General features: G+C 38.3%; 1 pseudogene; it reads right to left on the bottom strand.

Annotated features, from left to right (window-relative positions):
• Positions 1-20,470: 20,470 nt before the first annotated feature.
• LOC100658160 (large ribosomal subunit protein eL33-like) lies at positions 20,471-20,975 on the bottom strand (annotated as a pseudogene).
• Positions 20,976-22,074: the final 1,099 nt, after the last annotated feature.

Raw genomic sequence — 22,074 nt, forward strand, 5'->3', positions numbered from 1 at the left:
GAGGAATGGCATCCCATTCTTTGTCAAAAGAACATACATTTCAAGATCTATTCCGAAGTATGATGCTGTCAGTGATAATACAATATCCATACACCTACAAGGAAGACCAGTTAATATAATTATTATTTAAATGTACACATCAACCACTAATGCCAAGGGTGAAGAAATTGAAGATTTTTACCAACTTGTGCAGTCTGAAATTGATCAAACATGCAATCAAGATGCATTGATAACTACTGGAGATTGGAACGTGAAAGTTGGAAACAAAGAAGAAGAAATTATAGTTGGAAAACATGGCCTTGGCAATGGAAACAATGCCGGAGATCACATTATAGAATTTTTCCAGACAACTTACTTATTGCAAATATCTTTTTTTTAACAACATAAACAACTATATATCTTGGTGGATGGAATACACAGGAATCAAATCAACTATATCTGTGGAAGGAGATGATGGAGAAGCTCAATACCACCAGGCAGAACAAAGCCAGGGGCAAACTGTGGAACAGACCATCAATTGTTCATATGCAAGTTCAAGTTGAAACTGAAAAAAAATTTTAAAAGTCCATGAGAGCCAAAATATAACCTTGAGTATATCACACCTGAACTTAGAAACCACCTCGAGAATAAGTTTGGCTCATTGAACACTAATGACCAAAGCCAGAGGAGTTATGGAATGACATTAAGGACATCATATATGAAGAAAGCAAAAGGTCATTAAGAAGACAGGAAAGAAAGAAAAGACCAAAATGGATATCAGAAGAGACTCTGAAACTTTCTCTTGAACATAGAGTAGCTAAAGTAAAATGAAGAAATGTTGAAGTAAAAGAGGTGAACAAAATGTTTCAAAGGGCAGCTGAAGAAGACAAAGTGAAGTACTATAATGAATAATTACAATAACAAATTACTGTAATTATTCATTATAATAAAATATTATAATAATTATAATAATAAAGCTGGATCATATGAAGAACGTGGCATCAGGATTGGAAGAAGACTCATTAACAACCTGCAATATGCAAATGACACAACCTTGCTTGCTGAAAGTGAAGAGGATTTGAAATGTGCAAAGACCTGGAGTTAGAAAACCAAAAGAGAAGTACATTTGGCATTTCTCAAGCTGAAAGAATTTAAAAAATATTCAAGCCTTAAGCTGCAGTATTGAAAGTTTCTATGGGCAAAATATCGAATGACATGGGAAGCATCAAAAGATGGAAAGAATACACAAAGTCACTGAACCAAAAAGAATTTATCAACATTCAAACATTTCAGAAGGTAACATATGATCCAGACTTGATGGTACTGAAAGAAGAAGTCCAAGCTGCCCTGAAGGCATTGGCAAAAAACAAGGCTCCAGGAATTGACAGAATACCAACTAAGATATTTCAGCAAACAGATGCAGTGCTGGAGGTGCTAATTAGTCTATGCTAAGAAATTTGGAAGACAGCTACCTGGCCAACCAACTGAGAGAGATCCATATGTGTGCCCATTCCAGAGAAAGATGATCCAATAGAATGTGCAAATTATCGAACAATATCATTAATATCACACACAAGTAAAACTTTGCTGAAGATCATTCAAAAGCGGCTGCAGCAGTATTTCTACAGGGAATGGTCAGAAATTCAAGCCAGATTCAGCAGGAGACATTAAAAGAGGGTTATCATTGCTGATGTCAGAATGGCTGAAAACAGAGACTATCAGAAAGATGTTTACCTGTGTTTTATTGACTATGCAAAGGCAATTGACTGTGTGGATCATAACAAGTTATGGAAAACATTGAGAAGAATGGAAATCCCAGAACACTTAACTGTGCTCATGAGGAACCTGTACAAAGAGGTGGTCGTTAGAACAGAACACGGGGATATTGCATGGTTTAAAATCAGGAAAGGTGTGTGTCAGGGTTGTATCTTTTCACCATACTTATTCAACGTGTATGCTGAGCAAATTATCCAAGAAGCTAGACTATATGAAGAAGAATGCAACATCAGGATTGGAGGAAGACTCATTAGCAACTACATTATGCAGATGATACAACCTTGCTTCTGGAAAGTGAAGAGGACTTGAAGCTCTTACTGATAAAGATCAAAGACCACAGCCTTCAGTGTGAATTACACCTCAACATAAAGAAAACAAAAATCCTGACAACTGAACCAATAAGCAACACCATGCTTAACAGAGAAAATATTGAAGTTGTCAAGGATTTCATTTTACTTGGATCCACAATCAACGCCCATGAAAGCAGCACTCAAGAAATCAAAGGACCCATTGCATTAGGCTAATCTGCTGCAAAAGACATCTAAAGCATTAAAAAGCAAAGATGTTACCTTAAGGACTAAGGTGTGTCTGACCCAAGTCATGGTGTTTTCAATCGCCTCATATGTATGTGAAATCTGGATGATGAATAAGGAAGACCGAAGAGGAATAATTGATGCCTTTGAATTGCGATGTTGGTGAAGAATATTGAATACACCATGGACTACCATAAGAATGGACAAATGTGTCTTGGAAGAAGTACAGCCAGAATGCTCCTTAAAAGCAAGGATGGTGAGACTAAGTCTCACATATCTTGGACATGTTATTAGGAGGGATCAGTTCCTGGAGTAGGACATCATGCTTGGTAAAGTACAGGGTCAACAAAAAAGAGGAAAACCCTCAACAAGATGGACTGACACAGTGGCTGCAACAATGGGCTCAAATATAGCAAGGACTGTTGGATGGTGCAAGACCAGGCAGTGTTTTGTTCTGTTGTACACAGGGTCCCTACGTGTTGAAACAGACCAAATAGCAGCTAATAGCAAGAACAAGAGCAACAATTGATATGTTGAACACGCAACTTGTGGGCTGTGTCCTTTCTTGTTTAATTTTTTTCTTTTCCTTGAGAGTAATCATCTTCTTCCCTTGTTGAAATCTTGAGGAAAGCACATGACATTTTTTTATTGTGGTAAAAATATGTATTATAAATTATTTCCCAATTCAATGTTTTTTGCATGTACAATTCCAGATATTAATTATGTTCATCATGTTGTGCAACTATCACCACTGTGTCCAAATTATTCCACACTGTTATCAGAAACTCAGCTCTCCTTGAGCAGACACTCCTCCTTTCCCCCTCCATCCCACCCCACACTTTGATCTTTATACCCTTGCCTATTTCTTCTAACTGGAATCATATAATACTTGTCCTTTTGTGACTGACTTATTTCACTTAACTGGATTCCAAGATTCAGAACTCCATTTCTCTTTATGATGGATTAATAATCCATTGCATGTAAGTATTATATTTTCTTTATCCATTATTCTGTTGTTGGATATTTAGGTTGTTTCTACCTTTCGGCTATTGTGAATAGTGCTGCAATGAACACTGGTGTACAAATTTTCAGTTTGTGTTCCTGCTTTCAATTCTTTTGGGTAAAATATTAGGATTGGAATTTCTGGGTCATATACGTGACTTTTTTTTTTTAATATATAGTCTTTTGAACACTTAACTCTCAGTACAGAAATTAGAATGCCCAGTCTAAGTTACTATTCAAAGGCTTGGATCTTTATTCAAAGGTTAGGTCTCCATGCTAAGATATGCATTTGGTGGGTGCCTGCCTGTGTTCCAGGTAGAGGTTATGGAACACTTCTCTAGCTGCTTTCTTCTTGCTGGGGTGGGAGGTGTGACTCCTTGCCCTCTGTGTCTTGAAGGAGTATAAAGCTGACTCTTGATTTTGATGGATGCTTTCCTGAGTTCCTTGGAGAACCAGTGCCTGGAAACATATCTCTAGCACCTCCATGACCCAGGCAGATGAATTCTGAGTAACAGCTTCTGACTCCTTCCTTGTCCAAGCTCAGCACTGCTGGGCTCCCTCAATACCTCAAGATCGCCCTATTAGACAAGATCCAGGGCCCGTGCAAATCCACTCAATTTTCTACTGCTGTTTTAACAATTTACCATGAAATTACTGACTTAAAACAACACAAAATTATCTTATAGTTTTTGAGGTCAGAAGTCTGATAGAGGTTTCACTGGGCTACAATCAAGGTGTCAGCAGGGCTTCATTGCTGTAGAGGCCCTGAGGAAAATCATTACCTTGCTTTTTTCCAGTTTGTAAAGGCTGCTTACATTCCTTCATTCATAGTCCTATTCTATTTTCAAAGCCAACAATGGCTGGTTGGATATTTCTCAGGCTGTGTCATTCTAACAATCATTCTCAATTCCTTTCTCCTTCACTTACAAGGGTGTTGTGATTACCTTAGACCCACCTAGATAATCCAGTGTAATCCTCCCATCTCAAGGTGGTGATTACCAACCTTAATTCCGGCTGAAACCTGAATTCTCCTTTGCAATGTAACCTAGCCTATATACGGTTATGGGGATTAGGACATGGGTATCTTTGGGGGGCCATTATTCTGCCTTCTATACCCACTATCAAGTGGGCCACATCTGTCCATAGGAAACACCTATGCCTTTCTTCCTATGGCAACTAGTAGTGCTGACTGATCCCTGCAGACACTTTACAAACTACCATTTGCACTTTCTTGGCATGGCCGGGCACCAAGTTCTCTGGGACACTCAAGTTCAAGGCTCACATTTGTAAGTCTCGGAGTAGTCCACTGCACCGTACTTGGAGTGCTATTACACATCTCTTTCTTTAAGAAAAAATGCCCTTATAAATCCTGTCTCCGTCTCTGACTGCTCCTTGACCCAGAACAATGGATCCAAGAGTCATAAAGCCATTTTCTTAACATTTGCTTTGTAAACCCTACATTTGGAGATCTGTCTTACAACTGTTTTAGTATCTGAAGTTCACTTTATTGGCACCTTGGTAGAAATTCATTTTTAATGTCTTGTTTCATGGTGTTTTCAATTGTTTTATATAATAAATAATATTGCAGTGAATGTCCTTGTACATACATCATTCTACATGTTAAAGATATTAGCTAGAGTCCAAGAAATGGAATTATTTGTCAAAGGGATCCCATTTTTCTTTTTGATGGATATTGTCAAATTGACAGTTATACATGTTTCATTAATTTGCACTCCCAGAAACAAACAATTGAGAAAGACTGTTTGCCCACATCACTCTAATGGGACATATCTGCCTTTTGAGCTTTGCCTATTAAACTGGTAATAAAACATACTTCATTACATTTCTCTTCTTCTGAGTAGAAATAGACATATGATTGTGAACTATTTGCATTGACAGGTTTATCCTATGTGTTTTCTATGTTCCAGTGATTTTTAATTGACAATAAAGAATTCAAGTAGCATGAAATCCAAGTGTGACTGAACTAATTTAGAAAATTTTTTCAAAGAAAAGAGAATGTCAGACAACAGGGACCAATAATGAATGACACGAAATCTCAAGCTGTATTAATAATACCTGATTCTTCTAATTTTTGCTTTGATCATTTACAAGTAGAAGAGTGATAATCATGAAGACTTTCTTCTTATAATTCTAGTGCTATCTCTTTCCCCTACCAGTTGCCATTGAGTCCATCTTGACTCACGGTGACCCCATGTGTGTCAGAGTAGAACTGTGCTCCACAGTGTTTTCAATTTTTTTGGAAGTAGGTCACGAAGCCTTTCTTCCAATATGCCTCTGGGTGGATTTGAACTGCCACCCTTTTGATTAGCAGTCAGTCAAGAGCACTAACCACTGGCACCATTCAGGGACTCCTCTCACTAGGGGAAGATACAGAAGCGGTGGCTCCATTCTGAGGAATTTAGGTTGGAAATTTCTGAAGTTGGCTCTTTCCCCTCCTAATATTTTATACTTAGACCAGATATCAAAAAACAAATATTGATTCACTGTGACTATCCAAAAGGCTATGATGGGTACAAGATTTTTTTTTTTTTTTTAGTGTAAGACAAGGCCTTTGCTCTCCACAATCTTAGAATTCTGGTGAGAAGTTTTTTTTTTTTTTTTTTTGAGAAGTTTTATTTACTGGGAGCAATTTTATCTTTGCATAATAAAGTTATCCTAAGACATCCAAAGGCTAAAAACTAAATCTTGGCTCCATTTTATCAAGGCAGAAGTAATATTACATGATACTGAATTAAGAGGGAATATTTTAAGGAATGTTAGCATAGGAACTATCATTAAAATGTGAGGAAATTCCTCCCCACACATTTTTAATTAGGTTTATTGTGTTTAAATGTTAGAAATGAAAAAAAAAAGGTGACCAGCCTATTTAGACCTATTTTCAATCTGAAAACATTAGGAATCTATAAATATCAAAATAATGCTTTATGCCTACCTGTGAAATCCTAAATTTTGTGTTCTTTCTACAGTTGGATAAAACGAGTATAGTATCCTCTTTGTGATTTCAGATGAACATCTACATTCGGTGCTCTTTAGTGTGGGATTTTACAGAATTCAAGTTTTGTACTGAGCATGTAGTTTATGTCCCACAGCACACTCTCTTGAACTATTGATGGAAAAGATGTCTCCTTCCACTCCTTTCTCTGGAAAATATAGGGCCAAGAAATGAGAATCTAGACTTCAGACATTTTGGTCTACTTACAGAATCTCTAGTTCTGAGTAATCTAAATAGAAGAACTTTTGTGACCCTCTTTAAAGTGGTGATTAAACATTAGGTCAAAAACTTCCCAAGGATGAAATTATTTACCATTTTTTTGAACAAAATTTTTATTTTTTCAAGGTTCCTTCTCAGCCAGCACAAGCATCTTGCTCAGATGACCTTTCCCACCTGCCTTAAAAAAAAAAAAAAAAATTTTTTTTTTTTTTTTTTTTTTTTTTTAGTGGATTGGCACTGCCTCCAAAATATGACAGGCCGTTCTCACTTTGCATGGCAGTACACAACCATAAAATTGACTGTGCGAGTGGAGGTCATACAGACTGATCTTAATAATCAACAAGAAAAATTAGGATTGTTCCATGACCTTTAAAAAGTTTTGCCAAAACTGGAAACACTCTCTTACTATCGGTTATAATGTATAAAATGTATAGAGGAATGGAAAAAAAAAAATTAGAACTACCATTTATTTAGTTCATTATAATTAAAAAAAATATTAGAACCATTAAGGGTTAAGACTGTTTCTTTGTACTTTCATCAAGAGTCGTTGGAACAGTGTTTGCTGCCTTTTTATTGTCGTGTAATTTAAGACACAGAGAGAACATCTCCTTTTTCCTTGGAAAATCATCATACTTCTTGATCAGCTTCCAATGTTTTCTCCTTTGTGCTTCCAATGTCATAAGCTCTCTGAGTTCTTTTAATGTAAAGCTGGCACTTCCCCTGAGACGACTATATCCTTTTCATCACAAGCACTTTCCTAATTTTTGTCACTAAGGTCACCTTCACTGAGCCCTTCTGGCTGCATATCTGGAGTCTTTCAAATGGGTACAATGTCAACGTTCCCACAGTTAGCTATTTCTTCTGTAGCTCCGTTGATGTTAATTCAAAGTCACTTTTACTTTCTGTTTCTTTGTTGCACTTCCATCTTTATTGGCCAATTCACTTTTCCAATTATCCATTTTTATAAAATATCATTGTAGGTCTATCACTGGGAATCAATGATCTTAATAAGTCAAATGATCTTAATAATCAATGAGAAAGATTAGGATTGTTCCATGGCCTTTAAAAAGTTTTGTTGCAAACGGTCACGAAAGGAAAGACTGGAAGGAGGGAGTGGGCTGACTCATTAGGCAAAGAGTAAATAAAAAAAATAAAAAATAAATTATTTTTTTATTTTTAAATGGGAGTATGTAGTAAGGTGCATATAAGTTTATATGTGAGAGACTGATTTGATTTGTAAACTTTCACTTAAAGCACAATAAAAATTATTTTAAATAAATAAATAAAGGAGCAACATTTTGCCAAAGAGGATATACGAATGGCCAACAAGCACATGAAAGATGTTCAACGTCTTTAGCCATTAACCAGTTCTATGGCCGTTGAGCAATTCTGACTCGTAGCAACCCTACAGGACAGAGTCGAACAACTCCATAGGGTTTCCAAGGCTGTAAATCTTTATGGAAACAGGCTGCCACATCTTTCTCCCGCAGAGCAGCTGGTGGGTTTGTACTGCTGACTTTTCAGTTAGCAGCTGAGTGTTTTACCACTGCACCACCAGGGCTCCTTCATTACCCATCAAACCAAACCCGCTGCTGTTGAGTGACTCCGACTCATAGCAATCCTATAGGACAGAGTAGAACTGCCCCACAGGCTTTTCAAGAAGTGGATGGTAGATTTGAACTGCTGACCTTTTGGTTAGCAGCTGTAACTCTTAACCACCATGCCAGATGCAAATCAAAACCACAATGAAGATACCATCTCTCCCCCATTAAAATGGCAATGATAAAAAAAAGGGAGGGGGGTACAACAGCTGTTGGCAAGGTTGTAAAGAAACTGGAACCCTCCTTCCTCCTTTCCGTGTGGGAATGCAAAGTGGAACAGCCACTGTGGAAAATAGTTTCTCAGTTCCTCAAAAAGTTGAACATAGAACTACCGTTTGACCCAGCAACCCCAGTTCTTCATATATGCAGAAGAAGTGCAGGCAGGAATGCAAACAGAAATCTATACACCAATGCTCATCGCAGCACTTTTCACAGTAGTCGAACGACCGAAATGTTCATCAACAGATGAATGGATAAACAAAATGTGGTAGGTACATGTAGTGGAATATCACTCAGTCATAAAACGAAATGAAGTCCTGATGCATTACGCTGAGTGAAATAAGTCAATCACAAAAGGACAAATACTGTATAATTTCACATGTGAAATATGCAAATATATAGAAGCCAGAGATTGTTAGCGATTACCAGGGGTGGGAGGGAGGCTGGAAGGAGGAGTTTCTGCGTAGGGGGCACTGAGTGTATACTAATGGTGGTAGAATAACTTGGAAAAAGAGTGATAATGGTTGCATAACATGAATAATGTAGTCAATGTCACTGAATTATGCATTAAAAATTTTTGAACTGGTGAATATTTTGTATATATTTCACCACAATAAAAAAATCAATAAGATAAAAAGCAATTAAAAGAAAAAAAAAGGTTTGTCACAACCAACTACGCAACACAAGTACACACTTTGCTGTCTGTATATGAACTGAATGATAGATGCTCAGTGACCAATCACTGACAGACTTTGAAAGAAGTGCTGTGATTGGTCACTGATCATGGTGCGCATCTTTTATTTACATACGATTTGTGGACTCACGGTAGCAGCGAAGTTTGTACTTTCTGCAATTATTTACAGTTCATTTACCAGAGTAACTGAAATCTAAACCATGTTTCTGGAAGCCTTGTTACTTAACTAAACTGTGGGAACTGAAATTTGTGCATATCAGAACCATGCAAAACAAGGATTGGCTTGCTATAAATAGCAATGATGCTTATTTGTTTATTTATTCTTTCATTCATAAGGTTAACTTTTGGAAATAAATAAGTACCACCTTCTTCTATTTGTAGTTTAAGAAAATGCGAGAGAAAAGTGGAACAAAATACCAGGATCTGATAAGAGATTGTTCACATGTACATTTTGTATGTTACTTCATTTATCAAATCACTTACACAGTATTTACTGTGCCAGGCATCTTCTAAGTGACTTACAAATATTAACTCATTTAACAACGACAAGCAAGTTGCTATTATTTTCTCCTCTTACAGATGAGGATATAGGAACAGGCATGATAAGTGACCTGCCTCAGGTCACATAGCTTGTAAGTGACAGAGCAAGGTTCAGATCCAAGTGATGTGGCTTTAGAGGCTGTACTTTCAACCATTGCATGGTGCTTTCTTGCATCATTGGCCTGCATTACTAATTCTGTGAAATAACGCATTCTCAGGTTATTGTTCCTCATGGTAGAATTAGGCCTACCTAGTTTATTGTTGTTTAGGAGTGTAGATACAAGATTCAGTACACAAAACTGACATTACTTACCACCAAAAACCAAAGCCAAACCCAGTGCCGTCGAGTCAATTCTGACTCATAGTGACCCTATAGGGCAGAGTAGAACTGCCCCATGGAGTTTCCAAGGAGCGCCTGGTGAATTCGAACTGCCGACCCTTTGGTTAGCAGCCGTAGCACTTAACCACTATGCCACCAGAGTTTCCTTACTTACCACAGAGATTACTAAAGCTCTCACAGAGTGTAGGAGAGAGGTCTTGCCATTCTTACAGAGTGGCCATACATACAGGGGAATGAATTGGTAGAAAGGAAATACAGTTGGTGGCATCTCTTGGAGTTTGAAGCTTCTAGTTCAGAGGGAAAGAAGGTTGGAGTCTGAAGATGAAACTCTTGAAGGCAGAAAGAACATCAGGGATCAGAGAATGAGTAAATTTTTTACTCCATTTTTGCCCAGATTACAAAAGTTCCTTTAGGAAAACCTTCAAGCCAACTCTATTAAACTTTGAATGACGTAATGTATTTTTTCACAAATAATATGTCCACGTAAATAACGCGTCCACATATGTAATATGCATAGCAAAACAAAAAGTATAACATGTGAGTTATTTGCTCAAAAATACGAAAAATTTGACCTTGTTTTTAAAAAACTGCCCACTCATCCAACCACTAAACCTGAAAACTATCAAGTACATTTTAGTAACCCTGGCAAATGTATTATGAGGAAAAATAACTATATTTTATACACAACTGATAGAGCACTACAAGTTCAAAAAATATGATCCCGCTTCCCTTGTTAAAATTCTGAGGAATACTAGTAATGAGATAACTTGATCCACATCGTTGGATTTGTGGTTAAAGTTTAAAATGGTTGTGCTTATTTTTAAATCTTTTTGTGTCATTGCCTTTTCCTGAATGTCTGCTTGGTGCCTAGCAACTGCCTGCCATCCAATTTTCAGTGCTATCCTTTTCTGTCTTTGGCAAATGAAAAGAAAAAAATCAAAAGATTATGCAGGTTGTTACTAGAAATAGCTTATTTCATAAAACAACATGAATGACCTAGAAGAAGCCATTCATGAGTATAAGGTTATGAAGAAGAGTGCAGGAGAACATCTATTTCTCATGAGTTCTTTCTTTCTAATTTCTGAGCGCAGTTCCAGTAGTCGTGAGAACTTCTTTAGGACCTATACAATAGATATTGATTCCTCAATGATTTCATTTAAAAGGGGTAAGAAAGAAAAGAAGGACCAATATTGAAGAAAAATCAATAGTCAGGCACAAGTGGTGGATAGCACAGTAAAAAGTATAGGAGCAGGCCCTACTCTTTGTCAGGCACCTTTCCAGCAGCTACAAGGCGGGGTGGGGAATTAATCTTATAATATAAAATCTGTCTGTAGACAGATTTGTGATACAGGCAAGTGAACCAGCCAATGTAGGCATCGGTTTCCATTAAAAAGAGAGACTTGAGCTAGATGATCTCTAAATTTGCTTTTGGTTAAAAATGTAAATGCTACAAAACACTTGAACTATTTCAAAGCCACTCAGCAAATTGTAAGATCCATTAGATCATGTCACTCAATGTTAAAAAGTCTCTATTGGCATCTCATTTCTCTTAGAATATGATCCCAAATCTTTAACATGGTCTAGAAAGGCCTTTCTCGCCTTCCATGCTGGAGACCCAGTATCTACTCCTGGCCAATGCACTTCATGTGCGCCCACCACCTGCCTGTCAGTGGAGACTTATATGTTGCTAAGGGGAATCCACTTCCTTGCCTTTTCCAGCTCCTAGAGGCTGCCCACATTCATTGGCTCCTGGCCTCCTTCTATCTTCAAAGCCAGCAATGGCTAGTTGAGTCTTTCTCCTGTGGCCTCACTCTGACACTGACTCTCCCGTCCTCCTCTTCCACTGATAAGTGATGACATTGAACTCACCTGGATGATCCAGGAGAATCTTCCCATCTGGAAATCATTGATCATACCTGCACAGTCCCTTTTGCCTTACAATATTACATATTCACAGGTTCCAGGGATTAGGGTATGGATATATTTTAGTGGGCCACAATGTCATTTGGTATGATTCTTGGAACATTTCACCCTTTCTTGGGTAATCCCATGGAAACCCTCTCTCTTATCTTCATAAGCATATGGCGTATAATCACGGTTTGGAGAGGAATTTCCAGAAAGAAATTGTCTTTGTTATCTAGTGCTGCTATAACATAAATATCACAAGTGAGTGGCTTTGGATAAACAGAAATTTATTTCCTCACAGTTTAGGAGGCTAGAAGTCCAAACTCAGGGTGCTAAAAGAAAGTCTTTCTCTCTCTGTCCTATCAGGGGAAAGGTCTTTAAATCTTCCACTTCTGCTTCCTGGTTTGCTTCCTGGTCCCTTAGACATCTCCATGTGTCTTGGCATCTATTTTACCCCATCTCTGCTCACTCACTTGCATGTTCAATCTCTATATCTCAAAAGAGATTGACTCAAGACACGCACTAGACTTATCCACTCTCATTAACATAACAAAGAAAGTCCATTCCCAAATGGGATTATAATCACAGGCATAGAGATTAGTATTTACAACACATATTTTGGGGAGACACAGTTCAATCCATAACAGTAATTTTATCCCTCACTTTTCCATTTCAGGGCTATGGCCTGAGTGTGTGTTATACCCACTATTACGCATAGGTTGGGCAATGGGTTTAGACCGCTGCCTTCTATGCATACAAACAGCCTAAAAATATGCAGACTTTGACATCTCTGGACAGGCTAAAAATCCATTTCTGGTGCTGGTAGAAGATAATTATGAGAGAAGAAAACATGTTCCACTTCTATTACCAAAAGAAGAAAGACAACACTACTGTATACCTTAAGAAGATAAAATTTAGTAAGAGCCAAGGAAATTGCATCATCATTAGAAGGATCTGTGTAAAGCCTGGGGTTGGGGGAAAAGCGTAGGATTATACCGACTCAAAACTTGCGCTGAGCTAAGGCAATTCTTTTCATTTGCCCAGGGTAAATCAGCCTGTACAATTAAGCAAACTCAGTGGCCTACCACATTAACTTGCCATTGATATATTCTGCCTTGGCACAGCTAGTGCTTCTGGCATTATTTATGAAGGTACTCTTGCTATATTTTCACGGCATGCAGCATTGTTCATAGCAGGCTACAGATTATTGTCAATGAATAATGCCCACGAAGCTCCTAACCCTTTGTGCTTATGTCTAATAACTAAATCAGCAATAGTCTCTTCTTTGTGTCCTGCTTAAGATTATAGCGCAGCCATAAATAAGCTACCAGGGGCAGAATCCATTTGGCATCAGTGACTACTACTGCAAAGCTATTATACCATAAACAATGTTCATTACTAAGATTGTTTAATAAAAGGTGATGAAATGCTACATGTAGAAACTGTTAAATTAGTGTATGTTTTGCTGTGTATATTCTTAACAACAACCAAATAAATAAAAAATTTTTAAAAGAGGATGAAACCTTAAATATGGACATCAAGATTTTCTAAAATCCCATGGCTTGAATTATTAATCGGCTAAAATATACATCAGGTCTTGTCTGAGATTTCACCTCTGAGAAATGGTAAGAATAATTCCAGAGAAGTAAGATTGTTAAAAATTGTTTAAAATTGCATGGAAAGTCATCTTTTAACATCGGGGAGGTCAGGCTTTTTTCTGACTGCCAGCACACCTTGTCACAGAGCTTTAGAAAAGGCTAGTGGATCAAAAAACTTGCATTACATGGCCCTCTTTGGAAAAGACAAAAATCCCTAAGGAACCACATACTTCACCTCTCCATGCAGGCCACAAACTAAAAACTAAAAAGGAAAACTGGAGTTTCTTTTGCTAAAACACCATGAGGGAAATGCCTTTGCCAGTTTTTTTAGTGCCTAATTTAAATGTCTCTAATATCTTTCCAAAGAGCACTGGTGGTAGAGCAGTTAAGCACTCAGCTGCAAACTGAGAGGTTGGTGGTTTGAACCCACGAGCCAGCTACTCCTTGGGAGAAAGATGTGGTAGTCTGTAAAAATTACAGTCTTGGACACTCTGTGAGGCAGTTCTACTCTGTCCTTTAGAGTTGCTATGGGTCAGAATTGATGCAACAATACTGAAAGAAGTAGCTTTTAAATGCATTTAAAGAAAAAACATTCAGAAAGATGACTTAACCTCCTTCTTTAGGAGATCGCTAAAGTCACTACTCAATGTAAGGCTCATGGCTTAGGAAGACAATACAAAGTGTCACCAGCACTAGAAGAGGAGGTAGAGCAAGATTTCTGCACAGAGTTGCCCTATTTGACATTTGTGGTGATGAGGGGCTTTGCCACTAAAGAATGACACAGACATTAAAAACCCTATGGACAAAACCAGGTAAAGACACCACGAAAACAGAAAATTACAGACCTATACCCCTCATGAGCTTATACACAAACACAGCAAAATTCTAGCCAATACAATTCAACAACATATCACAAAAACAATTCACCATGACCAAGTGGAATTCATACCAGGTATTTTTTTTTTTTTTTTATGCAGGGGTGGTTTAACATTAGAAAAGCAATCAGTGTAATCCATCACATAAATAAAACAAAAGACAAGAACCACATGATTCTATCAATTGATGCAGAAAAGGCATTTGACAAAGTCCAACGCCCATTTATGATAAAAACTCTCAGGACAATAGGAATAGAAGGAAAATTCCTCAACATAATAAAGGGCATTTATATAAAGCCAACATCCAACATCATCCTAAATAGGGAGAGTCTGAAAGTATTCCCCTTGAGAATGAGAACCAGACAAGGATTCCCTTTATTACCATTCTTATTCAACATTGTGCTAGAGATCCTAGCTAGCGCAATCAGGCTAGATAAAGAAATAAAGGACATCCAAATTGGCAAAGAAGAAGTAAAGGTATCTCTATTTGCAGATGACATGATCTTATACACAGAAAACCCCAAAGAATCCAAAAGAAAACTACTGAAACTAATAGAAGAATTTAGCAGAGTATCAGGATACCAGATAAACACACGAAAATCATTTGGATTCCTCTGTACCAACAAAGGAAACATCGAAGAGGAAATCACCAAATCAATACCATTTACAATAGCTCCCCAGAAGATAAAATACTTAGGAATAAATCTAACCAGAGACATAAAAGACCTATGCAAAGTAAACTACAAGACCCTGCTGCAAGAAACCAAAAGAGACCTATGTAAGTGAAAAACATACCTTTCTCATGGATAGGAAGACTCAACACGTGAAAACGTCTATTCTACCCGAAGTTATCTATAGATACAAAGTAATCCCAATCCAAATTTCAATGACTTTTTTAATAAGATGGAGAAAAAAATCACCAACTTCACATGGAAGGGGAAGAGGTCCTGGAAAAGTACAGCATTACTGAAAAAGAAGGACAAAGTTGGAGGCCTCACATTACCTGATTTTAGAACCTATTTTTCCGCCACAGTAGTCAAAAAGCCTGGTACTAGTAAAACAACAGGTACATAGACCAATGGAATAGAATTGAGAATCCAGACATAAATCCATCCACATATGAGCAGCTGATATTTGACAAAGGCCCAAAGTCCGTTAAATGGAGAAAAGACAGTCTCTTAACAGATAGCGCTGGCATAATTGGATATCCATCTGCAAAAAAATGAAACAAGACCCAAACCTCACACCATGCACAAAAACTAACTCAAAATGGGTCTAAGACTTAAATATAAAATCTAGAACAATAAAGATCATGGAAGAAAAAACAGGGACAATGCTAGGAACCCTAATATGTGGCATAAACAGTATACAAAACATTACTAGCAATGCACAAACACCAGAAAAGAAACTAGATAACTGGAAACTCCTAAAAATCAAGCACTTATGCTCATCCAAAGACTTCGTCAAAAGAGTAAAAAGACTACCTACAGACTGGGAAAATGTTTTTGGCTATGACAAATCCGATCAGCATCTGATCTCTAAAATCTACATGATACTGCAAAAACTCAACAACAAAAACACAAATAACCCAATTAAAAAATGGGCAAAGGATATGAACAGGAATTTCACCAAAGAAGACATTCAGGTGGCTAACAGATAAATGAGGAAATGCTCATGATCATTAGCCATTAGAGAAACGTAAATCAAAACTACAATGAGATACCATCTCACCCCAACAAGGCTTATATTAAATGAAAAAACACAAAATAATAATTGCTGGAGAGGTTATGGAGAGACCGGAACACTTATACACTGCTGGTGAGAATGTAAACTGGCACAACCACTTTGTTGAAATCAATTTGCGCTTCCTTAAAAAGCTAGAAATAGAATTAGCATATGACCCAGGAATCCCACTACCTGGAATATATATAAAAAAAAAAAAAACCCAGTACTGTCGCGTCGATTCTGACTCATAGTGACCTTATAGGACAGAGTAGAACTGCCCCGTAGAGTTTCCAAGGAGCACCTGGTGGATTCAAACTGCCGACACTTTGGTTAGCAGCCGTAGCACTTAACCACTACACCACCAGGGTTTCTATATCCTAGAGAAATAAGAGCCCTCTTGCAGCACTGTTTACAATAGCAAAAAGATGGAAGCAACAAAGGTGCCCATCAACAGATGAATGGATAAATAAATTATGGTATATTTGCATAAGGGAATATTGCACAACGATTAAGAACAACAAATCTGTGAAACTTCTCATAACATGGAGGAACCTGGAAGGCATTATGCCGAGTGAAATTAGTCAGTTGCAAAAGGACAAATATTGTATGAGACCACTATATGAGAACTCAAGAAAAAGTTTAAACACAGAAGAAAATATTCTTTGATGGTTATGAGGTTGGGGAGGGAGAAAGGGAGAGGGGTATTCACTAATTAGATAGTAGACAAGAACTATTTTAGGTGAAGGGACAGACAACACACAATACAGGGGAGGTCAGCACATCTAAACTAAACCAAAAGTTAAGAACTTTCCTGAATACAACCAAATGCTTCAAAGGCCAGAGTAGCAGGGACAGGGGTCTGGGGACCATGGTTTTAGGGGACATCTAGGTCAACCGGCATAATAAAATGCATTAAGAAAACACTCACTTCGGTGAGTGGCATCTGGGATTTAAATGCTAGCAAGCAGCCATCTAAGATGCATCAATTGGTCTCAACTCACCTGGAGCAAAGTCAGAATGAAGAACACCAAAGACACAAGGTATATGTGAGCCCAAGAGACAGAAAGGACCACATAAACCAGAGACTCCACCAGTCTGAGACTGGAAGAACTAGATGGTGCCAGGCTACTACAGATGACTACCCTGACAGGGCACACGACAGAGAATCCCTGATGGAGCAGGAGAACAGTGGGATGCAGACCTCTAATTCTCATAAAAAGACCAGACTTAATGGTCTGACCCAGACTGGAGGCACCCCAGAGATCATGGCCCCCAGACTGTCAGTTAGCCCAAGACTGGCACCATTCCCAAAGCCAACTCTTCAGACAGGGATTGGACTAGACTATAAGACAAAAAACGATACTGGTGAGGAGTGAGCTTCTTAGCTCAAGTAGGCACATAAGACAATGTGGGCAGCTTCTGCCTGGAGGTGAGATGAGAAGGCAGAGGGGGACAGGAGACGGTTGAATGGACACAGGGAATACAGGGTGGAGAGGAGGAGTGTGCTGTCACATTAGGGGAAGAACAGCTAGGGCTACATAGCAAGGTGTGTATAAGTTTTTGTATGAAAGACTGACTTGAACTGTAAACTTTGACCTAAAACACACACACACACACACAACCCTATGGAGCACAATTCTACTCTGAAACACATGGCGTTGCCATGAGTTGTAATCAACTTGAAGGCAACCGGTAAAAACTCACTACACAGGGTCATGTTTCTCTGACGGAATCAGCTGGTATGAAAAGACGTAGTATTCCTCAAAAACCAAACCCATTGCCATCAAGTTGATTGCAACTCATAGCGACTCTATAGGACAGAGCAGAATTGCTTCATAGGGTTTCCTTTCAGAAGCAGACTGACATATACATCTTTATTCCACGGAACGACTGGTGGATTCAAACTGCTGACCTATTGGTTAGCAGCTGAGCGCTTAACCACTGTGCCACCAGAGCTCCTTTTGTATTCCCTACACCCCCCAAATCTCCCTTCTCCTGCAGCTGCCCTGCTCCCCCAGTGCTTTTAGGAGGTGGAGGGAGCGTGGAGCCTGGATTGAGCAGAACAGAGCTGCCCCGCCCCGACGTGTTCCTTTTGGCCCTGAACATCAGCCCTTGTCAGCCAGGCTTTCTCTGGTCAGAGCAGCCAGGCAGCTTGGCTCCCCTCCACCTCCTGCCTTCATGGGAAATGGTATTTTTTTTCTTATGAATTTACAAACTGTTTGTGTATTAAGGCTGTTAACCTTTTTCCACGTGTTACTAACATTTTATTAATGTCATTTTTGTTTTTATTTTAGCTATGATAGTTTTTGTTGTACAGAAGTTTTCAGAGATCATTTGTATTTTTCTTTATGGGAGAGAAGAAGACAGGTAGGTTTATGCTTAGGAATTCCTTACCAAAAATATACAGTTATTGTTTTCATTTGCTTATGTTTTCACTCTTTTTGTATATTTTTTTCATTTGGATTTTATTTTTGGTATATGGCAAGAGGTTTTAGAAGTTTATTATTTTCCAAATAATTAATTATCCCAGACCCAATGTAATGACCTATCATTTTCTCATTGTTTAGAAACTCATATTTATCATCTACTAACATTTTATAAACACCAGTGTCTGTTCCTAAGCTTTATATTCTGTTCCATTGTTCTGTCTATTCTTTGGCTAGTGTTACCTAAATCCACAAAACCCACTGCCGTCAAGTCGATTCTGACTCATAGTGACCTTTTATGACACAGTAGAACCGTCCCATAGGGTGGATTTGAAATGCCAACCTTTTGGCTAGCAGCTGAGCTCTTCACCACTTCATCACTTGTCATGGGTTGAATTGTGTCCCCCCAAAAATATCTGTCAACTTGGCTAGGGCATGATTCCCAGTGTTGTATGGTTATCCACCATTTTGTCATCTGGTATGATTTCCCTATATGGTGTAAATCCTGTCACTAGAATGTAATGAGATAGATTAATGGCAGTTATATTTATGAAATCTACAAGATTAGATACTGTCTTAAGCCAATCTCTTTTGAGATATAAAAGAGAGAAGCGATCAGAGAGACATGGGACTTCATACCACCGAGAAAGCAGTCCCACGAGCACAGTGTGTCCTTTGACCTGAGGTTCCTGCTCGGAGAAGTTCCTAGGCCAAGAGAAGATTGATGACACGGCCCTTCCTCTAGAGTCAACAGAAAAAGCCTTCCCCTGGAGCTGACACCCTGAATTTGGACTTGTAGCCTACTAGATTGTGAGAGAATAAATTTCTCTTCTTAAAGCCATCCACTTGTGGTATTTCTGTTATAGCAGCACTAGATGACTAAGACAGAATTTTGTTCTGAGAGTGGGGTGCTGCTCTAACACCAGGCCTTTCTTCCTAGTCCATCTTAGTCTGCAAGCTCAGCTGAGACCTGTTCACCGTCACAGCAAAATGAAAATTTCCAGTGATATAAAGGTGGTGGTTTTGTTTGAGGTGCATTTTCCAGGAATCGAACCAAATCTCCTGCATAGAAGGTGAGAATTCTACCACTGAACCACCAATACCTCATACCTCAACACCTTTCAAATTGTTAGTTCCTCAGTCCCAGCGATGCTGACTCTTTGGGGATTAGCATGAGGCTTAGCATTTAAAAGGTGCTCTGGAAGTGTTTAAGGAGTACCTGTTTCTCTATATATTCCTGTGTGAACTCATACAGTAGTACTAGGAAACCTAGTCCCATTTCAGCAGAATCTTCACTGGGGATTTCCCCGTGGGTCTCAGGACTTGAACATGGCCCTCATATGATGCTGAGGGCTTCTTTGCAAATGCCATTGCTGAAAAGATCTGTGTGAGAATCTACGTTCCTCTGGGATACTGTATACACAGGATCATAAAGGCCAAGGCCAGAACTGAGGCTGTAAATGGAGTCATCAGTGGTCACTGGGTTGTTAATTTCAACTAGGTCCTCTTCAAATTTCTCTTTTTCCAAAGCCTTTGAAATGCTGTATTTTTTTTTTCCAATTTCAAGCAGCAATTGTCTATAACTGGATACAATTCAATTTATATGTAAATGAAATTAAATTTTCATTTTCATTTATGTTTCACTTGGAGCTGAAAAAAGTCACTATATCTGGCTTATTAGAAACTGAAAGATTGAGTTCAATGAGTCTTCTTTCATAGACCAAAGATAGAACTCCAAATTATATTTATACGTCTTGGTTTAATGAAATTATATTTAATCAGAATTATAACATTGTCTAAAATGTCTCATGTTTTCTTATGCAGCAAATTTTTAACCAGAGTTCCTTATTAAAAGCTCATGAATGCACTGTCTCATGCTTTCTTTTTTCTGATGCCATGTTGATATACAGTCATTGCACATTTCTTTGGGTATTTCAGGATCACTGAATCGAATGTAAACTTGATCTGGACTTAATAGAAGCATTTATTTATTTATTTATTTAAACAAATCCACAGTTTTATTTATTAAATCCTTAAGAGATATAGCATCACATGAATTCTGTGTCCAATGGCCTTATCAGGAAGGTAGTTTCAGAATTTGGCATGAGCCATGTCACTGCTTCCATGGGCACCAGTTACCTTTTCCCAGCTTACTGTGGTTTTGTTAAGTTTGCCATCAAGAGTCATTGTGTCATGCTTTGCTTTGTACACATAAGCACATCTCTTGCCTCAATACAATCTTTTTTCATCTCAGGCATAAACCAAAACCAAAAAACCAAACCCAGTGCCATCAAGTTGATTCCAACTCATAGTGACCCTATAGGACAGAGTAGAACTGCCCCATAGAGTTTCCAAGGAGCGCCTGGCAGATTCGAACTGCCGACCCTTTGGTTAGCAGCCGTAGCACTTAATCACTACGCCACCAGGCATAAACACCTTCACATTTAAGAAAAGCTCTGTGCTCCCTCTGGTTCCAGAGAACCCGCTTATAGACAGCAAAAACGGCCTTGAACCACAGCCTTCTGGACATATTTGCTGGTTTGAAGTTCTATTCCCAGCAGGCCTCCACAGGTTCTAAGATGGTGGAAAGAGGAAAGGCTGAAGCACTTGTTTTTTATGAGTACTTTACTTACATTTAAAACAATTTTAGAAGTTCGTACTTTTCCACAGATTTTTGTCATGGAACAATCTCATCCTCTGGTGTGATACTACAGTAGAAGCTGGCAAAACTTGGATGATATAGAGACTCCAACAGTTCTGTGTTCGGGGGTCATGCAATTAAAAAATGTATGACATCACTTGATTAAACAAATAAATGCTCAGGAATATATAATTAAGTTAAGCCCTTTTGCATACTGAATTAATTCAAAATAGTTAACATGGGTTTAATGTTACATGCAAGTGATCTATGGTTAAGTTTTAAAGTAAGTAAATATATACCCAGAGGAGGCAGTAGTAGTGCAGTGGTCGAGTTCTTGCCTTCCATGCTGGAGCCCCAAATTTGATTCCTGGCCAGTACACCTCAAGCACCATCACCATCATCTGCTTGTAGAGGTTTGTGTGTTGCTATGATTCTGAACAGGTTTAATTGAGCTTCCAGATAAAGACAGGCTAGGAAGAAAGGCCTGGCTATCTATTTCCTAAAAATCAGACAATAAAAACTCTATGGAACACAATGGTCTGAACTCATTGTGTATGCAGTAGCCATGAGTTGAGACCGACTCAACAAAAAAATATATATACCCATAATTTTAGGTAGGTCTTATGACTCAAGCCATGGAACTTGGACAATGAAAAAGGAGGACTGAAAAAGAATTGCTGCATACTAATTGTGGTGTTGGTGAAGGATATTGAATATACCATGAGAAAAAACAAATCTGTCTTAGATGAAGTACAGCCAGATACTCCTTAGAAGTGAGGATGGCAAGACTTTGTCTCACTTACTTTGGACACATCATGAAGAAGGAATAATTGCTGGAGAAGGACATCATGCTTGGTAAAATAGAGGGTCAACAAAAAAGAGGGAGACCCTCAATGACACAAATTGACATACTAGCTGCAACAATGGGCTCAAACACAGAAACAATTGTGAGAATGAAACAGGACAAGGCAATGTTTCATTCTGTTAT

This window comes from Loxodonta africana, chromosome 1 (assembly GCF_030014295.1).
Source record: "Loxodonta africana isolate mLoxAfr1 chromosome 1, mLoxAfr1.hap2, whole genome shotgun sequence".
Lineage (NCBI taxonomy): Eukaryota > Metazoa > Chordata > Mammalia > Proboscidea > Elephantidae > Loxodonta > Loxodonta africana.